Source organism: Macaca fascicularis, chromosome 13 (assembly GCF_037993035.2).
Source record: "Macaca fascicularis isolate 582-1 chromosome 13, T2T-MFA8v1.1".
Lineage (NCBI taxonomy): Eukaryota > Metazoa > Chordata > Mammalia > Primates > Cercopithecidae > Macaca > Macaca fascicularis.
In genome coordinates, this window is record NC_088387.1 from 8,310,497 (window position 1) to 8,338,217 (window position 27,721).

Genomic DNA, 27,721 nt, shown 5'->3' on the forward strand with positions numbered 1-27,721 from the left:
AATAGATAGAAACATCTGCTATAAATACACGACTTGGGTGACAACTATTTTCCTGAAGCCTAGCTTAAATGACTATTCACTATATTAAATTGAACACTTAATTATTAAAATGTGTTCATATTTACATTTTGCACCCCAATTATGTCCAAATATAATCTCACTCCTGGTCTTATATGTGATATTAGATAAATTTGATTGTTTCCTCACTCTTGAGTCACTTTTTTCACTTGCATTCTGAGATCTCACACTTTCCTGGTTTTTCTCCTACATCAATAGTTACTCTTTCTTGTTCCTTTTTTGCCAAATCCTTCCTCTCTTCTCAAAGTCTAAATATCAAAGTTCTCTGTGACTCAGTATTTGGGAATCTTTGGGCCTCTAACTACATTATTTCCTAGTTACAAAACTTTCACAGTTCTCAGTGTCTTTCATTTTTCAGTAATGGTTTTCAGACCATCCCAAGGCCAAAAGAAATGCCTCAATTCTATTTATTAGATAGTTAGATCAAAATGCCTTACCAAGTATTTACACCCTGTAGTAAGCTGAATTATGGCCCCAAAGATATCCAGATCCGAATCCCCAGATCTGTTACCTTATATGGCAAAAGAGGCTTTACAGACATGGATAATTTAAGGATCTTAATGTAGGGAGATTTTGCTAGATTACCTGGATAAACCACCATAATCACAGTGGTCCTTGGAGGAAGGAGGAAAGAGGGTCAAAGGAGACAGAAGGCGAAATGATGATGGAAGCTGGTAGAGTTTGAAGATACCATGCTATTGGTTTGGAAGATGGATGGATGAAGGGTTCATGAGCCGGGAATGCAAGAGATATAGCTCTAGTAAATGGGAAAAGGAGGAAAATGGGTTCTCCCCTGGAGCCCCCAGGAGGAATGTGGCCCTGCCCACATCTTGATTGCGGTCCAGTGAAATCATTTCAGATTTGACTTCCAGAGCCAAAAGAGAGTAGTTTGATGTTGTTTTAAGTCACAGAAGTCGTAACAATTCATTGCTGTACTCATAGCAAACTGATGTCTGTCCTAATAGCTTCATAGTCATATTATAAATTGCACAAATTTCAAAGAAAATATAATAGTATGCCTATTTTTCACTAGTGCAATTTACGCACCTGTTGTGCACTGCGCAATTTCTCATATCCCCCAATCTAATTGGACATGGCCACCCCCACTTCCTCTTCCACATTGATTTTCATGTAGTAGTTGCTTTCTTATCATAGTTCACAAAAATATGATATCATTAAAAGGAATGTGGTTCAAACTAATGTTGAAACTGTAAGCTACCTAGACCTCATATTCGGGCACTGACACATACCAAGTGTTGGCATTTTTCTCTCAAAAATTTTTAACTATCCTGCATTGCTTCTGGCACACATTTTGGTACCAGGATCCTAGGTGATTAAATCTGGTACCACACTTTAAGATACTATCTCCCTACTGATTTCTGATCTATTGTTTCTACCAGTAACCACTCCCTTGAAGCCTCAAGTTGTGTATCCAACCACCTATTAATCATCTCAACTTGGATATCTAAAGGACATCTCACATATGTCCTTGACAGAATGGCTATCACCTTCAAACTGCACCACTCCCTGCACTGATCCCTACACCTCACAACCTTACCCCGCTCCACTGCTCCACTTCTACTGAGGGTTTCTCCTCTCGGTCAATGGCATTCTCATTCTGGCCAATTAACTCTGGCTAAATATTTCAATCTTCTTCACTATCTCTCTTTCTTTCACTGCCTTCATGCTTCCCATCAGTAAATCCTGTCAGTGACAACCTATACAGCCCAAGCCTCACTGGGATCATGTCTCACTTGGATCTCTCCTATTGCCTCCCCACTGGCCCACTGATTTCCTTCTTATCCTCATGTCCAGAGTTGTCCTCATGTCGATCAGGCCCTGTAACTCTCCTGCTCAAAACTCAAAGATCAAAGACTTGGTAAAGCTCATCGAATAAACACAAAGCCTTTTTCATGGTCTAAAGTAGTGACTCTCAACCAGGGGCAATTTTGCCTCCCAGAGGACGTTTACCAATGTCTAGAGACTGTTTGGCTGTCATATGGAGAGGGAGTGCTACTATCTTCCAGTGGACAGAGGACAGAAAGACTGCTAAAGACCGTACACCTCACAGACAGCCTCCCATAACAAAGAATTATCTAGCCCCAATACTAATTGTCCTGAGGGTGAGAAACCCCAGGTTACACAGACCATGAGTTCAGGTCCTTGCCTAGAGATCTTACCTGATTTTCCCCCACTGCTGACTTTCATCGAGACTGACTTTCCCATTCCTCCTACATGTCAAGCCACTTTCTTACCTCAGGGGCATTGCCTCTGTTTTTTATCTATTTATTTATTTATTTTACCTTGCCTAGAATGCTTTCACCCCAGATACACACATTTTATTTTGTTTGGGCCACTCAAATGTCCCCTCTTCAACAAGGCCATTCCTGACCTTCCTATCTAAAAGAACTGAGAATGTAGAGCACCTTTCAGAAACCTACTCAGATGAGAAAGTCAGGAGATTCCAGAGGAAACTCAGCCCAAAGGAAAAGAGATGTGAGCCAGCATGCACGGCCTCCTGGCCAAGGACTCTGAGAAAATTAGATTTATTCTGACTGTAGCAGGGGTCCGTACTAGTCTGCTTTGGCTACCATTAGAGTGGGGGACTTAAAACAAAAGACATCTGTGTCTCACGTTTCTCAAGCTCTAAGTGCTCACAGATTCGATTCCTGGTAAGGCCACTCTTCCTGGCTTGCAGACGCAGACAGCGACATGCTCACTGGTCCTCACATGGCAGAGAGAGAGCAAGCTCTGATTTCTCTTCCTCTTCTGATAAGGATACTAATCCCATCAAGGAGGTCTCACCCTCACAACTTCATCTAAACCTAATCACCCCACAAAGGCCTCACCTCCAAATCCCAAAATGTTGAGGGTTATGACTTCTATGTAGAAATTTTGAGGAATGCAAACATTTAATTCATAACAGGGTATTTTAGATTTATCTTTGAGACGTCATATTGGATTTACTGATGACTCATGATTTGTGCGTTTGTGTATGTATGTATGCATGTGTGTGCAAGGGTATAGAAAGAATACAAACTCTGGGGTAACTATGGGGTTATTAGGGAGCAAACTATGGAAACTACGAGTAAAATCATTTTTAAAAACCTACCTCACTACCATCTTATATTTTCTAGTATTTTTATTGATCATATACTGATGTTTTTCTGAAAAAGGTCCAATAAAAATTTGTCAAAACCAATTCGTTGTTATAGAAAAAATATATAAAAGTCCTATTTAGTGCTCTAAGACAACCGTGTTATACAATACTTTCTTCAGTTATTTTATGGAAATATTTTCTCTGGTTCATAAACTTCTTAAGTTCCTTCTTTAGAAAATGCATATCCGTTATCAGAGAAAGACTATAAAAAACGTAAGTTTCTATGACAGCTTTAAATATAAGCCATAGGGTCAATTGGGTCAGCATTAAATGTCGCCTCCCCACTTACGAGCGGTGTGATTATGGTCCCGTCGTCTCATCCCTCTGTGCCTCGGTTCACTCATCTGTAAAGTGGGAATAATAATAGTATTTTCCTCATATGACTAAAATGAAGAGTAAATATGGTAATGGAGGTAAAACAACTTACAGTAAGAGCTCAAATAATCTAGGGTAACTATACATCTGGGTTGCCTGAGACAGCCCTGGATTCATTCTGTCTTACAGTTTATTTAAGAGCATTTAAAAAAAAAGTCTACAAAATGAAATGTTTGGAACATAAATTATATTTGTCAATTATATGGCACCCTAGCTATAAGTCTCATATTCTCCCTCTCTACCTCATCATCTGTAGACAGCAAGCTTTAGATCAGACCTCAAAAAATAAAAATAAAAAAAGACATAACTGAGCAAGTACATTTTGAATTGCCCCATGTGCCTAGTATTGGGGCAGAAAACATAGGGAATGCCTAAACATGGCCTGAAATTCTAGCAGGAATATGTGATACATATGAAACAAAGCAAAATGGTATAGAGGGAGGAGCTAATGAGATTCAACTAGTAAGTGCTGAAGATTCTGAAAAGAAAAAGAACTTTGTGGGCTGGTGAAAAGTGGAAAAGCTTCATTATAGTTAGGACGGGCAAGATGTGGAGGGAAAAGTGAAGAGAAATCAGCAATGACCCCATCCACTACTTTTGAGGGAGAGTTTCAAAAATATCCATTAATTGATTAAATAATAACTTGCATGCCAAGAAGAGATGATCATGCACTTCTTCTGTATTTAGTGAGAATACTTACTTTCTTGATAAAAAACAAGGAATATAAAATGGAAAATGGAAATGCATGCTAACAATATTGGGTATAATAATACGAGAGTCATTTGTAAGAAAGCTCTCTCACTTTTGCCAAATGAGAGTGGTAAGACTATTGAAAATTGCATTTATTTCTAGTGTCAGCATTGGCAAAGTACAGCAATGTTTACCTACATTCAATTAGCAATTATTGTTTACATTTGCACATTATACCACTAATGATGTATCTTTATCACTAAACTGAAATTCCTCTGTGAAATGCTATAGAACTTGAATTTTGTGATAAAAGAAATAATATCATAAAAGTAAAATCCTGTTTATCAGGATACTATCCTTGTTTATAACTCACATCTTGCTGGATGATTTAACAATTTTGATTTACATAGTATTTTGTGATCCCAGAATATCCTGGAAATGAAGAATTGTGCTTAGCTCACCTCAGCAGGCTGCATTTGTTATCTTTAAATCAATGTATTGATTTTGGAATAGATTGTATATAAGAAGTCAGAGACTACTGATTTATGTTGATATTTTTGTATCATATGTTCTAGCCAATCACAATAGGCCTGGATATGCCATTATAAACTTTTTCTTTCAGCAACTGAAAACCATAGATGTTCTCAGATAACAAACTTGGATTTTCGGAAATTATCAATAGGCTTCTTTGTTTTACAAGTGGGACAATGCTTCCCTGGTGGAAAGATGAAGTGAGTCATAGGATAGTGGTAACCAAATTTGTTCTACATAGTAAGATGCCCTGCTACTCCAGGAGGTAATGTCACGAAACAGAAGGTTTCAGTCCCTGAAGTATCTGACTGCCAATGATTTGAGACTCAGTAGCTGTATGGACAAGGAAGGCTGAAATTAGGATAGCCTGCAATGGGGTTTCAATTTCATAGTTGTGGCTTTCTATCTTTTCATTTTCCAACAAATATCCTTGTGAGATATTTGTGCCCACTTGATTGATTCACTACCATAGAATGATAAGAAAAAATGAAGAAGAGATGGAACACATTTTAAAAAAATGGTTATGCCCTCCTGTGGTTACCATTTAGAAGTATATTTTGCAGAATGTCTATTTTGAATGGAAGCCTGACATTTAGGCCTCGTTTGCCGGATCCCTCTGTAGATTCTACATCTCCTATATGGTTGGCGTAAGCCTGCCAAAGCTTTTCCTTCCTTCGTCTGCTAACCTAATCAAACATTTGCTCTCCTAAAACAAAGATGGAGCCGGGAATGTTTTTCTTATATTTCAATTGCCACTTGAAACTGAAGACTCGATTTCTCCTGGATCATTTCAATACCTCATGTATGGTTGGCATTTACCCGAATTCACAGGTTGTAAACGCTTTAAAAGTTATACTGAGTCCTTATGGAGAACAGGGATTTCAGTTTCTGAAATGGAGCTGCAAATGTGCCCGACACTGTTCATGGTATACACCAAATCCAGTTTTTAATGGATCAGGTTGGCACCATTTAGGTATGGCAGGGGCGCAAAGTGTTCCTGGAGTCCCCCCCCCCCCCCATCAAGGATACAATTGTTTCTAAGTTTCAGAGTTGAATGCTTCATTAAATGCTGGAGCATGTGACAGAACAGGCTTCCCAATTGCTAACTTAATATTTAGCTTCCAAAATTCTGAGACAAACACCTTGATGCCCCCTCAGGTCTCTACAATTAGCCACATTTGCTAATCTTTCCCAATACGTCTCAGTAGACAGAAAAGAATGCAAAGTTTTAATTTGCTAATCACCCAGTTGGAGAGGGGCCGTGGGGGGAGATGCTAATCATCTGCAGACATCTGTAATGACCCTTGGACAAAACCGAGGAAAACTAAATCAAAGCTTTGACAAGGGCAGGAGAGCGGAAACAGAAGCCCTAATTGTGGCCATGTGAAGTGCACTTTCCCCTTTTGTAGCTTTTGTAATAGAATTGCACAATACTTTATAAAGTAACTTTTATAGACAGACCCAGAAATGACTTTTTCCATCTTTGCGGATAAATGGTCAGACTCGATCTGTGAAATATGCGAAGAAGGACCGACATTATGGTGCAAATGTAGCAGACAAAAGGGTTTGGGCGAGCTTTTGCCAGTTAAATTTGGCTAACCTGCAGAAAGCCTATTGTCAAGCCAGCCATGCTTCACTGAGCTCTCTTCCCTCTTTATGGTTAAGTGAACCTCAAAACAATGACAAAGAAATATGCACTGAGTCACATATTCTAAGAAATAGACTGTACTCTCCTCAAATCGAAATAACGGCACTTTAATTCTTGGATTTTCCACATTTTCGTTGGTAAAGCTCCTATTTGCTTTCTCTGAATCTGTATCAGTTCATGCAGTTCTGCCAAGTGGGGAAGCTTTGCAGGACACTGCCACTGTAGCACTTGAAATATTAAGATGAACAGAACAAGCAAAAGGTAAGCTTACTTCATTGCAGTATTTTGAGTGTCTGTTTCTTTGCTTGCAAAAGTTTACATGTTTTTGATTGAGAGAGGCTTTGTTTAATACCCATCCTGATATAAATAAACTACTCTTGTTACTGTTTTTAATGGCTGAAGGATAGAAGGGAAAAAAGAGAAAGAAAATGTGATGCCAACTCACTTATAAAATAATAAAAATCCATGGGTTTTGCACTAAAATATAGATACACACGGACATAATTGTCAGAGGTGAACTGTATTCTCAAATGGGAAAACTGGGAAGATGGTTCATGATTTTTCGTAGCTTCAAAAGGTAATTTTTGGATTATTTTTAGTGAACTTCTTTTTAAGAATGAGACGTAGGAAATTTGATAGAGAAAAAAAATAAGCATGGTCTAACTTCGGACGAGCAGCCACTTATGAAAATAATTTCCCATTCTGCCCTGTTGCACTTTCTTGTGATTAAAATAACCTTTATAAATGGACATTTTAAAGAGTTTTAGTTTAAAATGGCCTCCAAAACCAGCCAAACATCAGAGATCTCAAATTTTTGTTGATAAAATTTGCTCAGTCAACTCAGGTGGATGGCTGACATTTAAGAAGTCTAGTTAGTAATCGCCCCTCCCAGAGCGGTGTCCTTGAGAGAGGGTCTAATGGAGTGGTGAATCTTTGTACTTGTCTCTTCCCACAGCAAGTTCTCTGGTTTCAGTGTTCCAAGTTCTCCAGTATTGAGTTTTTCTTGCTGGAGTAAAGGCAACCAACTTTCTCTAAAACACTTCCTAAGAGCTCCCAGTCAATAATTCCGTGCTACTCCCTCCATGGTCTTGACAGCTCCTCACAGGGTTCCTTACTGTTTTTCCGTCTCAGTTTTCTCATCTCAGCAGGGGTCTAGCAACCCACATTCTGATTTACTAGTCTTTTACCATCTCCAGGAAATGCAAAAGCTCATTGATTTCTCCTGCTCTTTTTGTGTTTCCTACCTTCTCACATAGGAGTAAATGGAGTTCTTAGATGAAGAAACTCTCATGTTCAAAACCTTTCACCTTTCTAGGAGTACCCACCCCTTTGGATGAACAAAAAATAGGAAGAGTCTATAAGCATTTCAAAGGCTGCTTGGAGTGTTTCTGTAATAGGAAAAGAACGCCTTAAAAAAAAAAAAAAAAAAAAAAAAACTTCTTAAAGATATGTAAAAGCTGCCAGATTCTGATTTTGCAGCAAGTTACTTAGTTACTTTGCTTTCCTGGGAGTATATGGATTGTGAAAATTGATACAGAGCTGGAAAAGAGTTCTGAGTAGAGCATCCCAAAAAAGTATGGCACCCATGTGACCAACGTCATCCATTTTTGAGGATGAAGGATCCAAACATAACATTCAGTGTTATCATGTTGATATGCTCAGTAAAGCGCCTTTCAATAAGTTAAATATACGAGAAAACTTATTATGGAACAGGGAATTATGTGGTTAAAATTATATCTACCAATTTCACTTGCTAATCTCTCCTAGGAAAGAAGTAGATTTATAGTGAAGTATAAAGGGCTTCATGATGGCTTGCTGATGTCATGTTTAAACTCAGAGGATTTTGCCACAGAATGGCACTTCAAAACCTTTTCAAATACAGACCATAACAATAAGGAATACTCAAAATATAATTGTTTGGGAAGAACTGATAGGACTACAGATGTTCACTAACGTGTAACCAATATGTATTTTTAATGATCTTACTGTGGATATAAGTCATTTTTACAAAGATTGGAGAGTTCTCTAATTTTTGAATTTGAATAAGCAACTATGAGGGAAAGTTTCCAAAACGATTCATAATTTATCTCTGTGGAATTAGAAATTCAAGGACTATTCTTGTAACCTTAGTGGATTTTCTGATGATTATTTACTTTGAAGTCTGAGATTCTGTTTGCTGATAATTATTAAAATGCAGTCTAAGCAGTGTCTTAGCTACAAATATGTGATAAATTACTATTTGTAACTTTCATTTTTTTTTTATTGCTTCCAACAATATCTGATAGTAATGTAAGGAAACCTCTGAAAAGGTACTTTGAAAAAAATCTTAGGAATGATTTGTAACCCTCTAAAATGTGTAATTTCCATAAACATCAATTACTTCAAAACTTAATTAATACATGCTTTAAATTTTGGGAACAAAATGTATATTTCCCTTTCCATATCTGTGTACTGAATGTTGTGTGTGTGAGTGCTATTAAGTTTATATATGAGGGTTAATCGAATCTGGAATGGAAGAAGGAGTTGAAAACGGAAATGGCTAACATATGTCAATTTTACATTTCAAGTCAGATAAATCATTAGTTTCTAGGGAGAAAAAGCAATTAAAAAATTAGTGGAAATAAAAATATTGTGAAGACCGTGGTACTACACTAGGGCTGTAGCAGCTTCAACTATTGCTCTTAAGACCTCAAGTGTGGTCCATTCCTGCTCCTAGCTCTGTGCACACCCGCTGCAGTTACAATATTTTACCAGTTAAAAATGATCACTTTACTTTTTCACACCAAATTTCGATTTTGACTGTTTAATAAGTGACCTAAAATAATAACCTTTCATATCTAAACTACTCTCCTAACTATGAGCAACCCTTACCAGAAAATCAATTTTTTTTTGAATAACCTAAATGACAGTGAAACTTTAAAAAAGTAAATACTTCTTAGTTAAATTGACATCTTATAAGTACATATAATTTGTATATGGGTATACATATTTTGTGGAGTATGTTTGTATGTGGGTATACATATTTCATTTATATGAAACCATTACATATGATATGCCTACCTGTACATGATTATGTGAATTTGCTGACACTGTTATCTCTTAAAGTTTCTCACACAAGTTTCCTAAGATTTTAATAAGGACTGAACACAAAGCAAATGATCCAGAGCAGACTACTATTTAATTTATTTGCTAGGAAATGAATGAATCCACTTGTATTCAATAATTATGATTGGAATTAAATTAACCTAGAATGAATAAGAGTACATCTTCTTTTTACTTTGTAACTAGTATGAAATTTCTCGTGGATTTCATTCACTCCCCTATTTTTATGAATTATATGACTATGTTTTTATTGCTGTCAGTTTATGCTGATACAATTTTTATATATCAGAAATATGTAATATTGACATGAATGTAATATTAATCTCACTACACATTAAATATCTAGGTTCATATCTGATATAAAGATGAGAACCTTTCAAAGTTTGAAAGACTCTCATCTTCAAAACTACATTTTGTTTAAAAATGTTATTTGTAATCTTATTAACATACCCCAATTATACATATGCTTAAATTGCATTAGTTAATGGTGAAGATTCATATTTTTCTAAGTTGTGATTTGTCTATGATTTAATTTAAATTATTGATATGACATTGGAAAAAACATATAGTTTATATTTTTGCTTTTGAATATTCACTTGTGTAAAACATTGAAAAATAATCGGGGAAACTATCTATCTCCAGCATATACATAGGTATAGATAACTGTGCACCCTTGCCTTTTAACAAGTTAAATGTAATACAGAGAAAAATTTTTATGAAACAGGGAATTATGTGGTTAAAATTAACTGAAAAGTAATTTTTGTTTCATGGAACCTGACTTTCCTTACTTTTAACTTTCATATGTATTTTGTCTTTCAAAGAAGGCCTACTCTATGTAGTATTTAAATGGTCTAATTCAGCTTCCTTTAACCTATTGTTCATTTATTTTATTCAATTTATTTTTATAATTATTTTATAATTAAAATTATTCTTGCCCTATGTGAGAGTGTTATAACTTGAGTAAAGCAAACACTAACTCAAAGAACAACATTAACTTTGGACTGAAACTAATCACAGAACATTATAATCTTGAAGTCTGATTCCTAAGGAGGTTATTACAGAATGAATAAGTTGATTATGATGGAAATTTTCCTCCTGGTGTCATTCTGGTCCTCACTCGCATACCCTGCAATAGAACTTCACGAGCACTCATGTTCTTCAATATTTGCTGGTGTAACAATTCACAATTGAAGCCTCAACAGTGATAGTAACACTTAAATGAAATTGTTCTACATAATTTCATGATATATGAAAGAGATTAAAATAATTAAATTGCTTTAATATATCCCATTAGTGTTTGAGATATCTTGATTCACGTTTTCTTTCAAGCCATAGAAAGTGCAGTTTCTGTCCTAGGAAAGCAGCATTTCATGAAGTTGGGGGTGGAGAGGAGTGACTCCAGATGCTGACAGAGAGGGCGTTGGTGCAGCGAGACCTGAAGCTGGGGTGGAATAGAGTGAGGAAAGGACAGTGACAATGTCTAAATTTTTATATGAATCTGTGAGTTTGAATTAGTTTTTGTTTTACATTTAACTGTTGCTCAAAACCCAGAGAGTCCATTTTAAGACCAAAAAAAAAAAAAAGCCTGTTTTGCTTCTTAATTTCTATGCTTTGAGAACTCAAAATTCAAGGAAAACATACACGAACGATTCCTCAAAATTTTTCTGAGATTAATTGACAATTTCAGTGTTATTGCCTAGTGCACTGCACATCTGAGCAATGCTTAGAGTTGGAACAATGTGTGTTCTTCATTTGAAAGGGGTTCTACGGTGGTAACTTGTCTCCTTTTTTATATAGATATATTACAATCAAGTGGCTTCTTGCTGCTACTGTAATTTAGATTTATAATCAAACCACTGCACCAATATTAGAGTGCAATTAATTACACGATATCAAAAGGAGAGTGAACATAAGAGGAAACTGAGAGAGAAGTAAGTTGTGAGACTTGCTTGAATGTGGGGAGAAATGATAAAACCTTATGGTATTGTATTCTGTGAGTATAGCTTTGCCCAAGAATGTAAAAATTGCTATAGTTATTCACTGACAGGATCTTGTCCCTTTTACAACACCAGAGTCTGTCTTGCGAGACTTTGCCAAATGTATCTTGCCCGGAACTTCAAAGGCTAGGAACATACTTCCAATCACAGTCAATAGCATTAATAACCCACCCCCTCCCCCAACTACCATGAAATCATTATGCTAAATGCACCCAATTCTCTTCTGAAGACATTTCTATTTCTAATTCTATTCATTACTCACATGGCAAAAAGCAAAGTTATTTTAAAATCCAGCCTCTGTATGGTAGAAATTGATGAGGCACACGATTTTTCCAAGTGGATATATTTTTGACATTAAAACGATTTCTTTAAATAAGAAATGTTTATAGGAAAAGTGAACTCAGTTAGGCGAACTCAATTTAGGTAGAGAAAACTTTGAGAGCTTTGCTCTGAAAGATTATTCATATTTGACCATCATGGGAGGCTGTTCTCTGCAAGGCTTTCTATATTTGTACGATGCCCTTTCTAGGAATATGAGCAGGAAAGGAATTTCACACATCTTTCATTCCATTCTTTGGATAACAGTACATTTCCATGATACTTTGCAACATTTAATGTTCTACAACTACCACAGAAGGGTCTTTTTTTTTTTTTAAATAAAATTAGATTTGTAAAAATAGGGTAAAAAGAGCTCAACACGTGCAAGCTATGCAGCAAATAAAGTAATTTCCTCTAAGTCTGTGATATTGCCACTTACCTTAGCAGTCTTGATTCTCCTTCATGATGGCAGTTGCTTAGGACTTAGAGCCACAGAAAATATAAAATACCTAGGGGACATATTCCGGTACTGTACATTAAATTTGAGGATTTTACATGTGATAAAGTATGTCAGTGTTGCTTACAGGGAATTCCAGTGATACCTCAGCTTTCTTGGACTTATTATAAATCCTTTGTTGGAATTATTGTGGCTGGTTCAATAATTCAGATTAGCCCTCATGTTTATTAATGCACTACATCTGTGCAAACAACATGTCAAGCAGAGAGTTTATTGTAATTGCCTGAGCAAACAGAACCTGAAAGAAGCAATTTCCAGTTACAATGTGCTATGACAAGTAATGAGGTAATTGGCATTCTGTCCTGATTACTTCCACCTTCTTTTTCATCAGGTCTATATTGTGTGTGATAGATAGTTTTATAAGAAATGAAGGTGTTTGATAATATGGTTCGCTGCTGCTTAAGGTTAGTGATTAAAGACAATCATCATTTTCTCTCAGAGATCTTATTAGCTTTAACATTATTTATTCATATGTGTAAGGATGTGCCCAGGACCCAACTTCTCAGTGCACTGCATGCCGTTAAAATGTAAACGCAACCGCCACCGAGCGAATGCAGAGCATGATCTAGGTTTCCAAGCATGATGGGACACAGTGACTTTCTGCAGATGAAATCTATGTACTAACAGTGTGGGTTAGAATAATGGCTTTGAGCTGCATCTGTATCCAACATTCACCTGCTTTAGAATAACAGAAGCAGCATGATATTTAAGGGCAAGATGGTAATTTGATGCTGAATCCTCATTTTTGCAATTGTATAACTTTCTACAGACATTACCCTTTGCTGGCAGCCTGCAGTGAGGAAAAAGATGAAATGCATCATGTTTCCAAACCCATCATTAATAGTTTAGAAAGTTTAAGAGTCCTAGTCTTAGAAAAAGAAAGAAATTAGGAAATGAGCAGAAGTTGTTTTAGAAAGAAAGAAGAAAAACTGTTGTATTTTTATTTCAAAGAAATGTTTTCTTCTTAATTTATACCCTTTGCTGTTGTCATTTTCAAATCTATCAAGAAATTTTAAAAAGCAGTACCTTTAGATGAAGAAAATGCCTGGGGAATAATGCACATTCACTCTTTTTGCTCCCATCATTCTAATGCTATCTTTAGATTGGTGTTTCCCCCGCTAACTGACCTCCTATCATTTTCCAGGTTTCACCCTAAGTGCCCCTTCCTGGCTGCCCTGGCTATGTGCTCTCAAAGCTCCCCGCATCCTTCATGTCACAGGTCAATAGTTGTTTACATATCCATCTTTCCAGCTAGACACTATAAACTACATATGGACAGGATCTCGTCTGCTTACTTGGAGGGGCTCTAGCCGACCGACAGTGGTCTCAGCGTTGAAATTGTGCTGTCCATAGTGAAATTCCAGTTCTGCCACTAACAGGTGACATAAACTCAGACAAGTCTAAAAATTTTCCTAAAGTTTATCACCGCATTTGAAAATCAGTCGAATAATTCTACATTTCTCATAAATGCCATTGAAAAGATCTAATATCAAGGGTCTCAGAGCAGCGCCTGGCATGCGTCAAAGAAACTCAGTCAATATTTCAGACATGGATAAATGTCGACTTGAGAAAACTCATCTTCCAGGTCTCACTTTCTAGAATGCCCCATTTTTCCTAGTATTAATAAGTGAAGCAAACTCAAGCAGGAAATGACAATCTATTCAGCCATACTTTACATTCTGAATGTACTCAATTCTATAAGATTACTAATAGGAGACATAATGCAAATGGGGGAGTGAGTATACGTAGAGAAAACTGGTATAACTTTTATGGTTTATTTCCTTAAAAAGGCCCAGACTGGCATCAGATCTTTCAGAAGCTAGGTGGAACTCATCCTCACAGTTGATAAGCCTAAGAATCTTCAGACACTCATGACCTACCTTTGACAAGACTGTGGGCTGCACTACAATATTCCAGTCTTCTAGTTGGAGAGGGACTCTCAGATCCATACATGGCACAAAATGAATGAAGTCCTGCAGGAAAATTCCTATTAGGTATCCCCATAGTCAGAAGCTGATGACATTCTACATATTCTGGCCGGAGGCCCCGTAAAGTCTCTATTGCTAAAGAGAATTCTTCCACTCATCCATTTGCAAATTCCAGTACCAACCTAAGTGCTTCAGTCCTTGTGCTTACATGTTTTCCTTTTCTTAAAGTGTGGATAACTTTGTAAAAAAAAAAAATATTCAGGGCAATTACTTATGCCTCAGGAAGTAGAGAGAAAGAAAAATGGTGCTGGCACGCAGAGAAGACTGTGAGTCTGGGACAGAGCTGTAAGGAAGACAGGCCATGGTGAGCAGGAGCAAAACACCACACTGAGACGCAACCTCTTCAACTCCTCATTTTCATCTTTGTTTTCTTCATTTTTTTCTTTATCAATATTTTCGAAGGCTTGTTATGAGTCAAGCGTAGTGCCCGGCAAGAGTAGCTACCTAACAAGTACTTGTTGAAAGAATGGATAGATGGGTGGATAAATTGATGAGGGCTGTGCCGGGTGTCTCTACCTGGATTTCTTATTAGTTACAGCAGACACTCCGGGGAGAAGTCCCAAACTGTATTTAAAGGTGCCAGCAACCATTTATCCAAATGCCATGTGCTCTCTTACTTGTGTCCACCTTCTCCGATTCAGAGTAATAATAACCATCTAACTTGGAGATGGCAAGCCTACAAAGGAATCTTTCCATCACAATTGCAGGAGTAGTGGCCCCCCAAAAAACTTATATCCACACCCAAAAAAATGTGCTTTCTACTGAAGAGGACACTTTTTTGAGTGTCCCACATCTAGTAATGGAAAAGCAAGCACCCAGCACTAACTCTTGTCTGAGAAACTGAGGGGTGTCTCCACAGAATTGAAGCCTATTTCATGCTCAGGTCTTCAAAATCTTTGGTAACATCTGAGGCATAAGGTGACAGAACTGACAGAAAGTCCAGAAAACTTTGGAGGTTTAGACAGATATAATTAGTCAAAAGTAGTAAAGACTTGTATTAACTAATTTAAGGAGTTGTAACTTTTATTTCTTCCAGATGAGCTTATGTTATAAACTTAATGCTAAGTACATTCCAGAGGAGGGAGAATCAAAGGAGAGAGAAGGGTAAAATTAATTAGTGCATTATTTATTTAGTTAGTTAGTTTAAAACCTAGAAAAGGCAAAAATGCCGGGTGCAAAAGGTTTAGGTGTTTCCACAGAGTGAGGATGACCCCAGGCAGCAGTAGCATCTAGCACTTATGTATCACTCATTTTATATCAAGATATGTCGATATTTGATGTTTAATTTTCACATGATATTCTGAAAATATTGAAACTAAGAGGTCACACAGGTAAAAAGAAAAAAGAACTTTGTCCCATCCCCAATGTCCATGCATTTTCTACTATTCATCATTTTTACTTAGGAGACTTGTTAGAAAACTAGAGAAACAGCTAGCCTATACATAAAGGAATAGGAGGTGGAAAAGCAAGAACAGATTTGCTTCTGCAGAGGTCTTGCCCAGATCGACTCTTGGTGAAGATACGAGAAGGGGCTATGGTGCTGGTTGAGGAGGTGAGCCAGGCTGGGGCCTTCGCTGGATAGTGACTGTGAGTCCGGAGTGCAGGGAACTTGAAAGCAGAGACCCAGTGATTCCAAAAGAAAGGAAGTGAGCAAGAGGCCAGGAACACAAAGAAGTGACCTTGCCTCGGAGTAGCTCTGTAGCAAGAAAGGGCACAGACTTGACCTCAAAGATCCTGAAGCCAGTATTGATCAGAGAAAGGTCTGCGGCCTCAAGAATGGGCTGTCCTTTGAGCTTAGTCAGCTCGTACGTGCAGAAATGAGCCTGAAAGGACATAGAGTGCCACTGATTACAGGGTGCATGTATCATCGCAGATTTGGTGGGATTTTAGTTAATCTTTCTGTGAAAATAATTTAGAAAGCAGTGACACTCCTCCAGCACACGGGAAAATTGCGTGAAGGAAAAAATAATACGTATATATATAATTTTAAATAAATATAAGAATAAATTCTATTAGTTGAAATTTACATGTACTCGATCCAGCTAAAAAATTAGTAAAAGCATGAGTACTGGCTGAGAGCTTCAATAATTAGGATCATTAGAGACATCATGAACTAAAATTATATGTACACCTTGATATTCTTCTTTCATTAAAGCCATTAGTTGTCTGTGACTAAGTAAAAGGTACTTTTAAATATATTTTAAGTGCATGTTAATATCCAATAAATACTTCCAATGCTAAAGCCTTCAATCAATATTTTTCTTTAAAAATGATCAGCTGTGTCCCTAAAAGTACAAAATCATGGTTCATGAGCTTCCTAAAAATTCTGTTCTAACAGAGATATTACCTTGGTATAATAGTTAAACACAGCATTTTTTTAGGTGACCACATATAGATTTACCTAAGGATACAGCAAAAAACACAGCAAAAACCTATACAGATAATTAGACTTAAAATAAATAGCCAAAGAACCAAATTGCCAAAATAAAAGAGCTGTGTCTATGCCTACTTTTCAATTCATTCATTCATTCATTTGACAGATATCTTCCAGTATATAAGGAAGTTTGCTATATAACAATGAAGAGATCAATGGTCACCTATACCCTTTATCACTCATTCTTGTCTGTCTACTTAGCCCTCAAATACTCACAGTCTTTTTTCTTCATAATTCTCAAACGATGTTCTCATTATATATTTCCATGTCCACTGAATTAGGAAGTCATCATTTCTTGTCTAGAATTGCAGCCGCCCCTTAACTAAATTACTACTCTCATGGCAGAAGAAAGGAATAGGAGATGGCATGGGACATTTGGACAACATGTAATTCATAGATCTGTGTAAGTGTGGAAAAGGTATAATACCTTCCTAATCTATCATAAGAGTCGTGATTGACAGTACTATAACAACAACAACAAAGTTAACAAAGAAAGGCATAGTAAATTTATTTCATCAAAGTTTTACATGACACAGAAACCTTAAAAGTGAAGACCCCAGTAACTAGGAAAAACTAGTTCTATGCTTAGGTTCAATGGAGAATGGGCAGCTATGCAGGGACAAAGGGTATGATCTAATAGTAATCCAGTGAGGAGAGAATCCCAGCGAGGACTATCTGCTCAGACTCTTCTTGGCCTCTGTGAAGCATTTCTTCCTCCCAGGTATGAGGCACGACCCCTCTGAAATGAGGATCTTCAAAGGAAACAGGAGAATAAAGAGAGTGACCATTTAGGTTTTATGGCTTGCTTTCATGTTCCAGTTTCTATGTCCCAACTTACGGAAGAGGAATTCTGGGTTCTACGAATGCTTCAGGGAAGGAAGATGAGCAGGAGGCTGGTTCTGAGGCCTCTCTATCGCCTGTAGTTCAAAGTACTTAGCGCACCAAAGTGCCACAATTTGGAGTACATTTTCTGAGCCCAACAATTGGAAACAGGTAGACAAGAATGCCTAGTGGGTACAGCAGTGTCTAGAGAGGTAAAAGGGGGCTAAATTATCTAGTACCAAGTTGACTAAGTCGAGGTGTTTACATCCTATTTTGGACAGTATAAGAAAACATGAGGCCGGGCGCAGTGGCTCAAGCCTGTAATCCCAGCACTTTGGGAGGCCGAGACGGGCAGATCACGAGGTCAGGAAATCGAGACCATCCTGGCTAACGCGGTGAAACCCCGTCTCCACTAAAAAGTACAAAAAACTAGCCGGGTGTGGTGGCGGCGCCTGTAGTCCCAGCTACTGGGGAGGCTGAGGCAGGAGAATGGCGGGAACCCGGGAGACGGAGCTTGCAGTGAGCTGAGATCTGGCCACTGCACTCCAGCCTGGGCAACAGAGCGAGACTCCCTCTCAAAAAAAAAAAAAAAAATAGAAAACATGAAAGGTTTTAAACAAGGGAAAGACATTCTGTGATTTGCTTTTAGAAAGTTTAGCCAGTGGATCTCGGGTTATATGAAGGGCTGTTTAATTTGTAAAGTACCATACAAACTCAAGGTATGACTAGTGTTATTTTTTTCTTACTAGTCTAACACTCTTGAAATGAGGCATACTGTTCTTTGTATTATTTTATATTGTTTTATGGCATTTTATTTTTGTATTCCTGGTATGAGTTAAAGCATATAGCATATATTAAGAGAACAAAATTAAGAAGGAAGATACCTACCTCATAAAAATCATTTAAATATGCTTAAAACCTAAATGTAAAGGGGAAAACATTATGACCTTTAGAAGAAAGTATAGAATGTCTTTAGGTTCTCAGGATGAAGGAGATTATATATAAAGCACAAGAAGCACTAAATTAAAGGAAAAGGCTGACAACAAATTACATTAAAATCAAGCACCTCTATTCATCAAAAGACTACCATAAGAAAGTAAAGGCCGGGCACAGTGGTTCACGCCTGTAATCCCAGCACTTTGGGAGGTCGAGCAGGCGGATCACGAGGTGAGGAGATCGAGACCATCCTGGCTAATACGGTGAAACCCCATCTCTACTAAAAATACAAAAAATTAGCCGGGCGTGGTGGTGGGCACCTGTAGTCCCAGGTACTTGGGAGGTTGAGGCAGGAGAATGGCGTGAACCTGGGAGGCGGAGCTTGCAGTGAGCAGAGATCGCACCACTGCACTCCAGCCTGGGCAACAGAGTGAGACACAGTCTCAAAAAAAAAAAAAAAAAAAAAAAGAGAAAGAAAGTGAAAAGAAAAAGTGCAAGCTGACAGTGGATGTTAGGATATTAGCCACATACATACCCAACTAATATTCAGATTCTGTGAACTGTCATGAATCCACATTAAAAAATTAATATAGAAAAGGGCAAACAATATAATAGATATTTCCTGGAAGAAGAAGCATGAAGAATCAATAAATATATGTAAAGTCATTTATCTCCACAATAATTAAGTAAATTAAATCATAATAATATACCACTTGCAACCTCTAGATTGTCAAGAAAAAAAAGGTAAAAGCCTAACAATGACAAATATTGGCAAGCATATAGAAAAACCAGGGACTCCCAATGCTGCCAGCATTGAGAATGGCAGGCATAACCTCTGTGTGAACAACTTGGCATTATCTAGTTTACTTGACCTTCATGTATCCTGTAATCTAGCAATTTCACTTCTGGAGAAACTAGCACACATGCATCACTCAACATGTAAGGAAATGTTTATAACAGCACTGTTTGTCAGAACAAAAGTAACTCACTCAATAAACAAGTAAATTTAAATATATTTCTACAATTATATAATGGAATGAAATATGGTGGTGAAAATGAATAAACTAGAGCTACATGCAACAAATATGAATCTTAGTTACATAATATTGAAAAATCACCAAGTTACATTTTTGACTTTATTACAAAAGGTAACAATTGAGTCTTAATAAAGTTAAGAAATAATAAATAATACATTACATAGGAGTATGTCCAAGTGTGATAAATCTATAAATAAAAGCAAGAGTTTTTTTTTTTTTCTTTTTTTAAATTAAGGGTAGTATTTACCTCTAAGGGAGAGACAAGAGTTTGGGATTTGACAGGGGAGAACTATAAGAGATATAAATGATAATGCTGAGATCTATTCAATAAATATATTTGTTGACACTTGTTAAAGACAGTAAGACAGAATTTATTCAATAAGAGGCCATTACTACACGTATAGGGACCATTACAATGGGAGAGAGATTGGATTTGGCTCTGAATACAGCACAGGCATGTAGGAATTTATAGCCAATTAACAGGGTGGGAATCAGTGGATAGAATATTGCCAAGAGGAAACATCAGGAGTAAGAGGGAATTCTGGCAAAACCAAACTAATAGAATTTTCTCTGAAGACAAGCCAGGGTGCAGACATCACATGGGAGATGGTGGATGATGAGAAACCTGTTTAGATATTGAGGGTGATCAGATATGGAGGATAGGAGATTCTGACTTAGGATTCTTACTAAAATTGGACAGTGCAGAATGGAACACAAAAGTCCAAAAGTCAAAAGCTGCTTGAAAAAAAGTTTCAGAAGAGCCTGAGTAGAATTTGGTCTAGAAAAGAATCTTTGCCGGATTCAATTTCTGAAGTTGGGTATTTGTTTCAGAAGTGTTTGCTTTATTATTATGCTTTATAAAGTATAGTGATAACATCTATATTCTTATGCATGTATCAAATACTTCCCAGTAAAACATACGAGAATAAATAATTAACAAACAATTCCATTAAAATAAAGGGCATGTATAGGCATTTCTTAAAAGAAGACACACAAACACCCGACAGGTATATGAAAAAGTGCTCAACGTTACTTATCACCAGAAAAATGTAAATCAGAACCACAATGAGACATCATCTTACCCCAGTCAGAGTGGCTGCTATTAAAATTAACACAAAAAAATAACATGTTGGTGAGGGTATGGGAAAAACTCTGTCTAGTGGTGGGAATGTAAATTGGTACAACCACTATGGAAAACAATATGGAGATTTCTCAGAAAACTGAAACTAGAATTACCAGTTGATTCAGGAAACCTACTACTGGTACTACTACTTCTTTCCCAGAGGAAAAGAAATCAATATATCAAAGGAATACCTGTACTGACATGTTTATTGCAGCAAAATTCACAATAGCAAAGATATGAAATCAGCGTTAAGTGTCCATCAAGTGATCAATGGATAAAGAAAATGTGCACATATATACATATATGTATATATATACACACATATATATGTATATATAGATACACAATGGAATACTATTTAGCCATGAAAAAGGATGAAATCATGTTATTTGCAGCAACATGGATGGAACCAGAGATCATTATGTTAAGTGAAATAATCCGGGCACACAGAAATATACCTTAGATGCCTCGTGTTCTCATTCATATGTGGGAGCTAAAACATTTGATCACATAGAGGTAGAGAGTGGAAAGACAGAAACAGAAAGTGAGTGGAGGGAAGAGGAGGACAAAGATAAGTGGATTAAAGGGCACAAACATACACCAAAACGGAAGGAATAAATGCAATGTTTGCTAGCTGAGGAAGGTGACTATACTTGACAAAAATGTATTGTTCTTAGGTGACAGATACCCTAAATACCCTGATTTGTTCACTGTGCATTCTATACATGTAACAAAATTTTTCATGTATCCCATAAATTTGTAAAAATAAAAATAAAATCATAAAAGGAAAAATCTAAGCAAGATTCTTTTTAAAAAAGAACAATTTACAATGTAGAAAAACAGTGAATGAATGCATGATGCTCAATGTTAACATCAAATAAACAAATTAAGCAATATACAAATATAACCACATTGGGATCTGAGATATGTAAATACATGCATAGGTTGTGTTCCAAATTAAGAGCAAATTCTCTAGGATCTTCTTCCGACCACTGTGTTGGTTTTGGGTGTCATCCTTTGACTGAGGGCCTTGCTACAGCTTCCCCCTCTTCTACTCCTTTCCAGGTGTTCTGAGAACACCTTGATCACATCAGAGCCAAGCTCATCTCTCTATTGTGAAACTGGTCATTATTCCTTCCTTGAAACCCTTCAATAATCCCATGGCTCTCAAAAAAAGTTCATGCTCTGTAAAATGCCACACACTTTATTTTCTTACATAATGCATTCCTTGTGGCCTTCTGCCTCCTTCGTCTTCCCTTTCCTTGCTACTGTCCACTGCTATCTAGGTGTCAGATACAGTGATAACATTAGAGAACACTTATATAACCCATCCTATGTTCCAGATGCCCCACCAAGCACTTTATATATGTTAACTCATTTAATAGTCACAGCAATCTTAAGAGGTATATACTCCTTTGTTTTGAATAATTGTCCCTTCCAAAACTCATTTTAAAACTTAATACTCCATGTCACAATAGTGAGAGGTGGAGCCTTTACGAGGTTATTGGGTCACAAGGGCTGTGCCCTCAAAAATGAATTAACCCATTCATGGATTAATGGGGTAAGGAATTAATGGGTTACTATGGGAGGAGGAGGTGCGCCTCTATAAGAAGAAGAAGAGAGACCTGAACTGTCACGCTCAACCCCTCTCAGTGGCCCTGTGATGCCTTCTGCTGCTTTGGAACTCTGCAGAGTCCCTACCAGCCAGAAGGCTCTTACTAGATATAGCCACTTGACGTTGAACTTTCTGGCCTCCATAACTGTGAGAAATTAGTTTCTTTTTTTCTTTTCTTCTTTTGTTTGAGACAAAGTCTTGCTGTTTCACCCAGGCTGGAGTGCAGGGGTGCTATCTTGTCTCACTGCAACCTTCATCTGCCAGGTTCCAGCGATTCTTCCGCCTCAGCCTCCCAAGTAGCTGGGATTACAGGCGCACACCACAACGCCCAGCTAATTTTTGTATTTTTAGTAGAGACGAGCTTTTACCATGTTGCCCAGGCTGGTCTCAAACTCCTGGGCTCAAGCAATCCACTCACCTCGGCTTCCGAAAATGTTGGGATTACGGGTGTGAGCCACCGTAACTACAAGAAAGTATAATTAATATTTTAAATTTTAAATAATACTAATTAGTTAATGTAATATTCACATTATTAAGTTGTAATCAGGTATTCTGCTATAAACAACCAAAAATGGACTAAGACAATTAATTATTATATTAATTTTACATTGAGGAAACAGATCCAGAGAAGTAGCTTGTTCAAGCTGTAACACCTAGTTAAACAGCAGGGAATGGAATGGCTGACCCTTCACACCTGACACTTTTTACCTGCCTGATTCCTGTTTCTTCATTCAGACCCACATCAGTCATGCTCTCCTTTGTGAATCCCACCCTCCAACCACACCCCATCCCTACAACTAGAATTGATGTCTTAGTATTCCTGCATCACCTCGTGCATACTCCACCACAGCTCAGTTCGCAATTACCCCCCTGTTATTTCACCATTACCATCATTAGAACATTGTCAGTTGCTGGCACACAGTAGTACTCGATGCATATTGATTAAATTCATGAACGAAGAAAGGCATTTAGCTAAATAGTGATCAAATCCAAAATTGACAGAGTATTTCTTTTATGTCTTTATAAATACTATTTTCTGTATTTCTCCTTGCTAATTGATTCTTAATATTATTATACTCCTATTAAAATAGGAGTTAAGCATTTAGAAGCCGTGCAAACAAGTAACATTCAAATGTGCAATTTACTACATTTATATTAAATTAAGAGTTAATACAATCACAACAAAAAAATAAACTTGAAATAAGAACAAAAATGAACTCGTAAAGGTTCTCTTGAATAAATGTTGGAGAAGTCTACATTCTGCAGGTAAGTATGGTTGTAAATAATTTAATTCATTAACTATGGCAAATGGGACCCTTTTAGAGAATTAACTGATCACCTCCAGCTGTGGACTAAAGGGTTTAAGATTACACCACTAGGGGATAATTTCATTAGTTAGTCAATTTCTGATCTCTTTGATTGGGCAGCTTGGCTGCTGTCCATGATCAAGGAGCTTGACTGACTCTCGTCCATACGAGGTACCATGAGGAACTGGTCTGAGAGAACTCAGGAATCAGTCAACCCTAACAGAAGTTATCAGTAACAACCATCATGAATAAGGAGATAGAAACCTGCAGTGTAAGTCACATAGCTTTAGACATGATTCATTTACAATTAACTTTCTACAATTTTAAGCAGAAGTATCATTTCAACTGTAGAATTCAGTGATTTCAATATTTCCTGAACCAAAAAATTATTAATTCTTTCAAGATCCAGGACAATTCCACCAAGGCTGCCTGTTAGCTGTGAAATGCAACTCAGTCTTCTTGTGCAGGGGGTACAAAAATCATGAAAATCAGGTTTTCCCCTACAGTAGTCTTTTGGTTATTCTGGAATTAACAGGTACCCTATAGATACTTCCTTCAGGGAAGCACGTGGTTTATCAGGTGCTCTTTGCAAAATCATTAAAACATGGAGAAACAAAAAAAAAAAAAAAAAAGAAAGAAAGAAAAAAAAAGAGAAGAAAAATCAATCTGTTGAGTCTTTTATTTATTATTTGATGCCAACAAAGTAATGGAAGGGCTTTTCCTTCCCCTCCCCCACCCAAAACCCCACTTCTCATTTCCTCCTCCTCTTCCTCCTTCTTTGTCAGGAAATGTAATTGCTTAGTTGTTGTGTCATGTCCAGATTGCCCGGTGTGATGATATAGTAAGCAATGGAAGAAAATGAGATGAAGAGGAGAATGAAAGAGATATTGGTAAACACATGAGATTTTGTAGAAAATATCTAATTCACCTAAAATTGTCCACTGGAAGAAGTCAAGCAGGTGGGGGAGGGAGGCAAGGAGGGATCGACCATCATCTGTGCTCACATGTGCACCAACAGCTGGGCTAATGGGAGATCAAGAGACCACATGATTGCAGAAGGAGATCAAGCCAGTACATCAACATGACCTGCAGACTCATGAGCCCTATTTGAAGAAACTCATTTGCAAATCCCTCAATAGTTTCATGCCTTCATAAGGCGTTAAAGTGCTCCATCCAGGATGTAGAGGTCAAGCAGGGAATCCAGGTGGGAAGCACGTGTCAGGAGCGCCTGATCATGTCTGATAAAGAAGTAAGAATCACTGGTGATTCTATTTAAAAACATGACATCAAAGCATCAAATACTGTTTTCTACAAGTATATCATTTAGAGATTGAAATAAATCATTTTTCTATTTAAAGTATTTTTAAGATTTCTTCATTTTTACAATGTGGACTGTATACTAAAGGCCTTTGTCAATCTTTATTCTTTCTTTAATATTTCTAGACATGTGACTCTATTAAAATCAGGATAACATCATCAAAAAATCTTTATTGTGTACCTACCAGGTGCATGACACTTTGCTGAGGCAGAATTTATAACTATTTATAGTGTAATACTGCATATCATGTATTTTTTAAAGTCCAAAGATAACTGTGCTGCCTGCCTGTGTTGTCAATAATAGAAGTTCATGACATTTGATTTGAGTCTTTGTGAGAGGCAATGTTATTCTGATTTAATAGCTTCCATCTGCTCTTCCCATTTTCATTGCTCCTTTTACAGTTTCCAAATTCCACCCTGTACCCTCCAGGGAAATTTTCTCAAGCATTGATTCTATTCATCTATGAATTGGAGGAGGGGAAGGGTTCTTCTCCAGCCTTATGGTTTTGTTGATTGATCTTGATTGTAAGGCAACGTGTTGACACGCACACACTTGCTTTTTTATTTCATATACATACATATATATGTATGTATGTATACACACATGCACACACATATCTGGTGTTAGTAAGTTCTCAGTAATCTTAATGATTTAGCTCCTAAACAAAACTTGGTGTTGAAACCTTCCTTTACAAAGTGAAATAGGGGAACATTCCATGAATAAAAATGCACAGAAAGAGACTCCTTTTATATTGTTAATCCATCACCAAGCAACTTTTGCCTGTTACTATAAAAAAGAAAAAAGTATATTAAAAGTTTACTTTTTTGACATAAAAGAATGTGAATCTAAAGGCTTATTTACAATTATTACAATATATTGCAAAATTAGTCAAATGTAACAATATTAACACAAATTTAACACATTTGGGAAATTTAACACGTGGCCTTATTTTAAAGTTTTTCATTTTAAAAGTAGGTATTCTGTTCAAGTGAATAATGTAATTCTGTCTTGACATTATATTCCATCAAATATTATACTAGATTTCTGAGGTCAAAAGTTGAATATACAATATTTTACTCTACTATCATCAAGGTTTTATAAATGTGTTTATCCTCAGACAAATAAAGAATAAAAATATTTTACAAGCACTCATCATGAGCATGATTCATAATTGTAATATGTTTTATCATTATTTTTTGAGAAACTGTGTTTTATAGCTTGACACTGAAATGCTTTCATTTTCAATATGAAAATCTCAGATGGGGAGACAGATAGATATATCTTAAATTAATAAGGAGAAGTTTCAGTAATCTATACCTTTAGTATAGAACTTTGCATACTTATTGGCCACAGAAGAGGATAAACATTTTTTTAGACATACACTTTGGGGAAATTTGCCTTAATTCCTAAAGGAAATGTGAAATACATTAAAATGAATAAAATTGACTGGGGTTGAGGTGATAGAAGCTGCCTTTGCAGAAACTTGGAAGAACCATACACATGAATAAGAGGAGCTGGATTTTAAATTTTCCTTCTGGGCTTTTCCAAATGCCATTTCCATTGCCTCAGTGTCATTTAACTACAGACTGACCTGAAGGGCTTTCGGCCCAGCTCTCTACACTCTGCTAATAAATAATAAAGTAACTGTGCACAAGTCAATATACCAATATTTTATCTACTTCACCTAGACACTCCCCTCTAATTGAGAATTTTTAAATGGAAAATTAAATTCATGCTTTTCCCTTTACTTTGCTATAGTTTCCACTTTTTATTTTACATGATTCTTACCTAATAGCTAGATAACAAAAATAATTCCATCTGCCCCCCAATAGGCCAAACTTGTACTCTCATTGCAATCACAATACGTTCAACTACTGTGTTAATCATACTTTGCCTAATTTTATACATACTTCTATCCATGTCATCTACTTAACTAAATTTTATATCTTTTGGTGGCAGAAAGCCTGTCTTTTTATCCTCTGTAGCACAAGACACAGTGCCTTATACATAGTAAGTTTTAAATGCATTTTTACCAAAATGGAACCCTAAAATAGTCATCCATGTCTATGCTGATAAATTAATTAATTGATTAATTTATTCATTTATTCTTTTATTTCACAAACATGTAGCAAAGGCCTGATGTGCTAGCCATTGTTGAAGATGCTTGAGATATAAATATGCATAACACAAAATCCAGAGAATCTGATAATGACCCTTGAATAGTATTTCTAGGTTTGAGATTATGCCTCCTGAAACAACGAATATATTATTTAAAATAAAAGCTGTAGTAGATTCTACATGAATGGATATTCATATATGTAATGAAATTTAGATATCTACATCATCCCAAATCAATTTCACACTTCTACAGTTCCTAGAGCTTGGCCCTTTTTAATTACTCAGCTAGATCCTCTATTAACCAGCTATTTCTCACATTTTCAACTTTTACAAATAATTTAAATAAGAGTTTCTCTAGATGATTTAAATAATTTCCTTAAATAGTTTCTGGAAGACTTTTTTTTCCCCAATACCACTAGCATCATGTTAAACAATACTTTTTTCTTCTTTTCGTTTACTTTCTTAGTCATTATTTTGACCAATTTTAACGTGTTAAGGTCTCTGCCTTAAGCAACCTTTTCGTTACTTGAATCCAGATATTTTAGATGCTCTTTTATATCTCACTGATTTTTTTCTCTTGATGTTCTTGAACTCATTGTTGAGTCAT

The 27,721-nt window shown here is 36.6% G+C and overlaps 1 long non-coding RNA gene across 2 annotated transcripts in view; it reads left to right on the forward strand.

Annotated features, from left to right (window-relative positions):
- The first annotated feature begins 6,515 nt into the window (after positions 1-6,515).
- The window catches only part of LOC123568315 (uncharacterized), a 203,191-nt gene continuing 181,985 nt past the window's right edge, over positions 6,516-27,721 (forward strand). For both annotated transcript variants that reach the window (XR_010580311.1, XR_012421734.1), the window contains exon 1: positions 6,516-6,743. This is a non-coding gene — a long non-coding RNA (uncharacterized lncRNA). The remainder of the gene's footprint in view (positions 6,744-27,721) is intronic.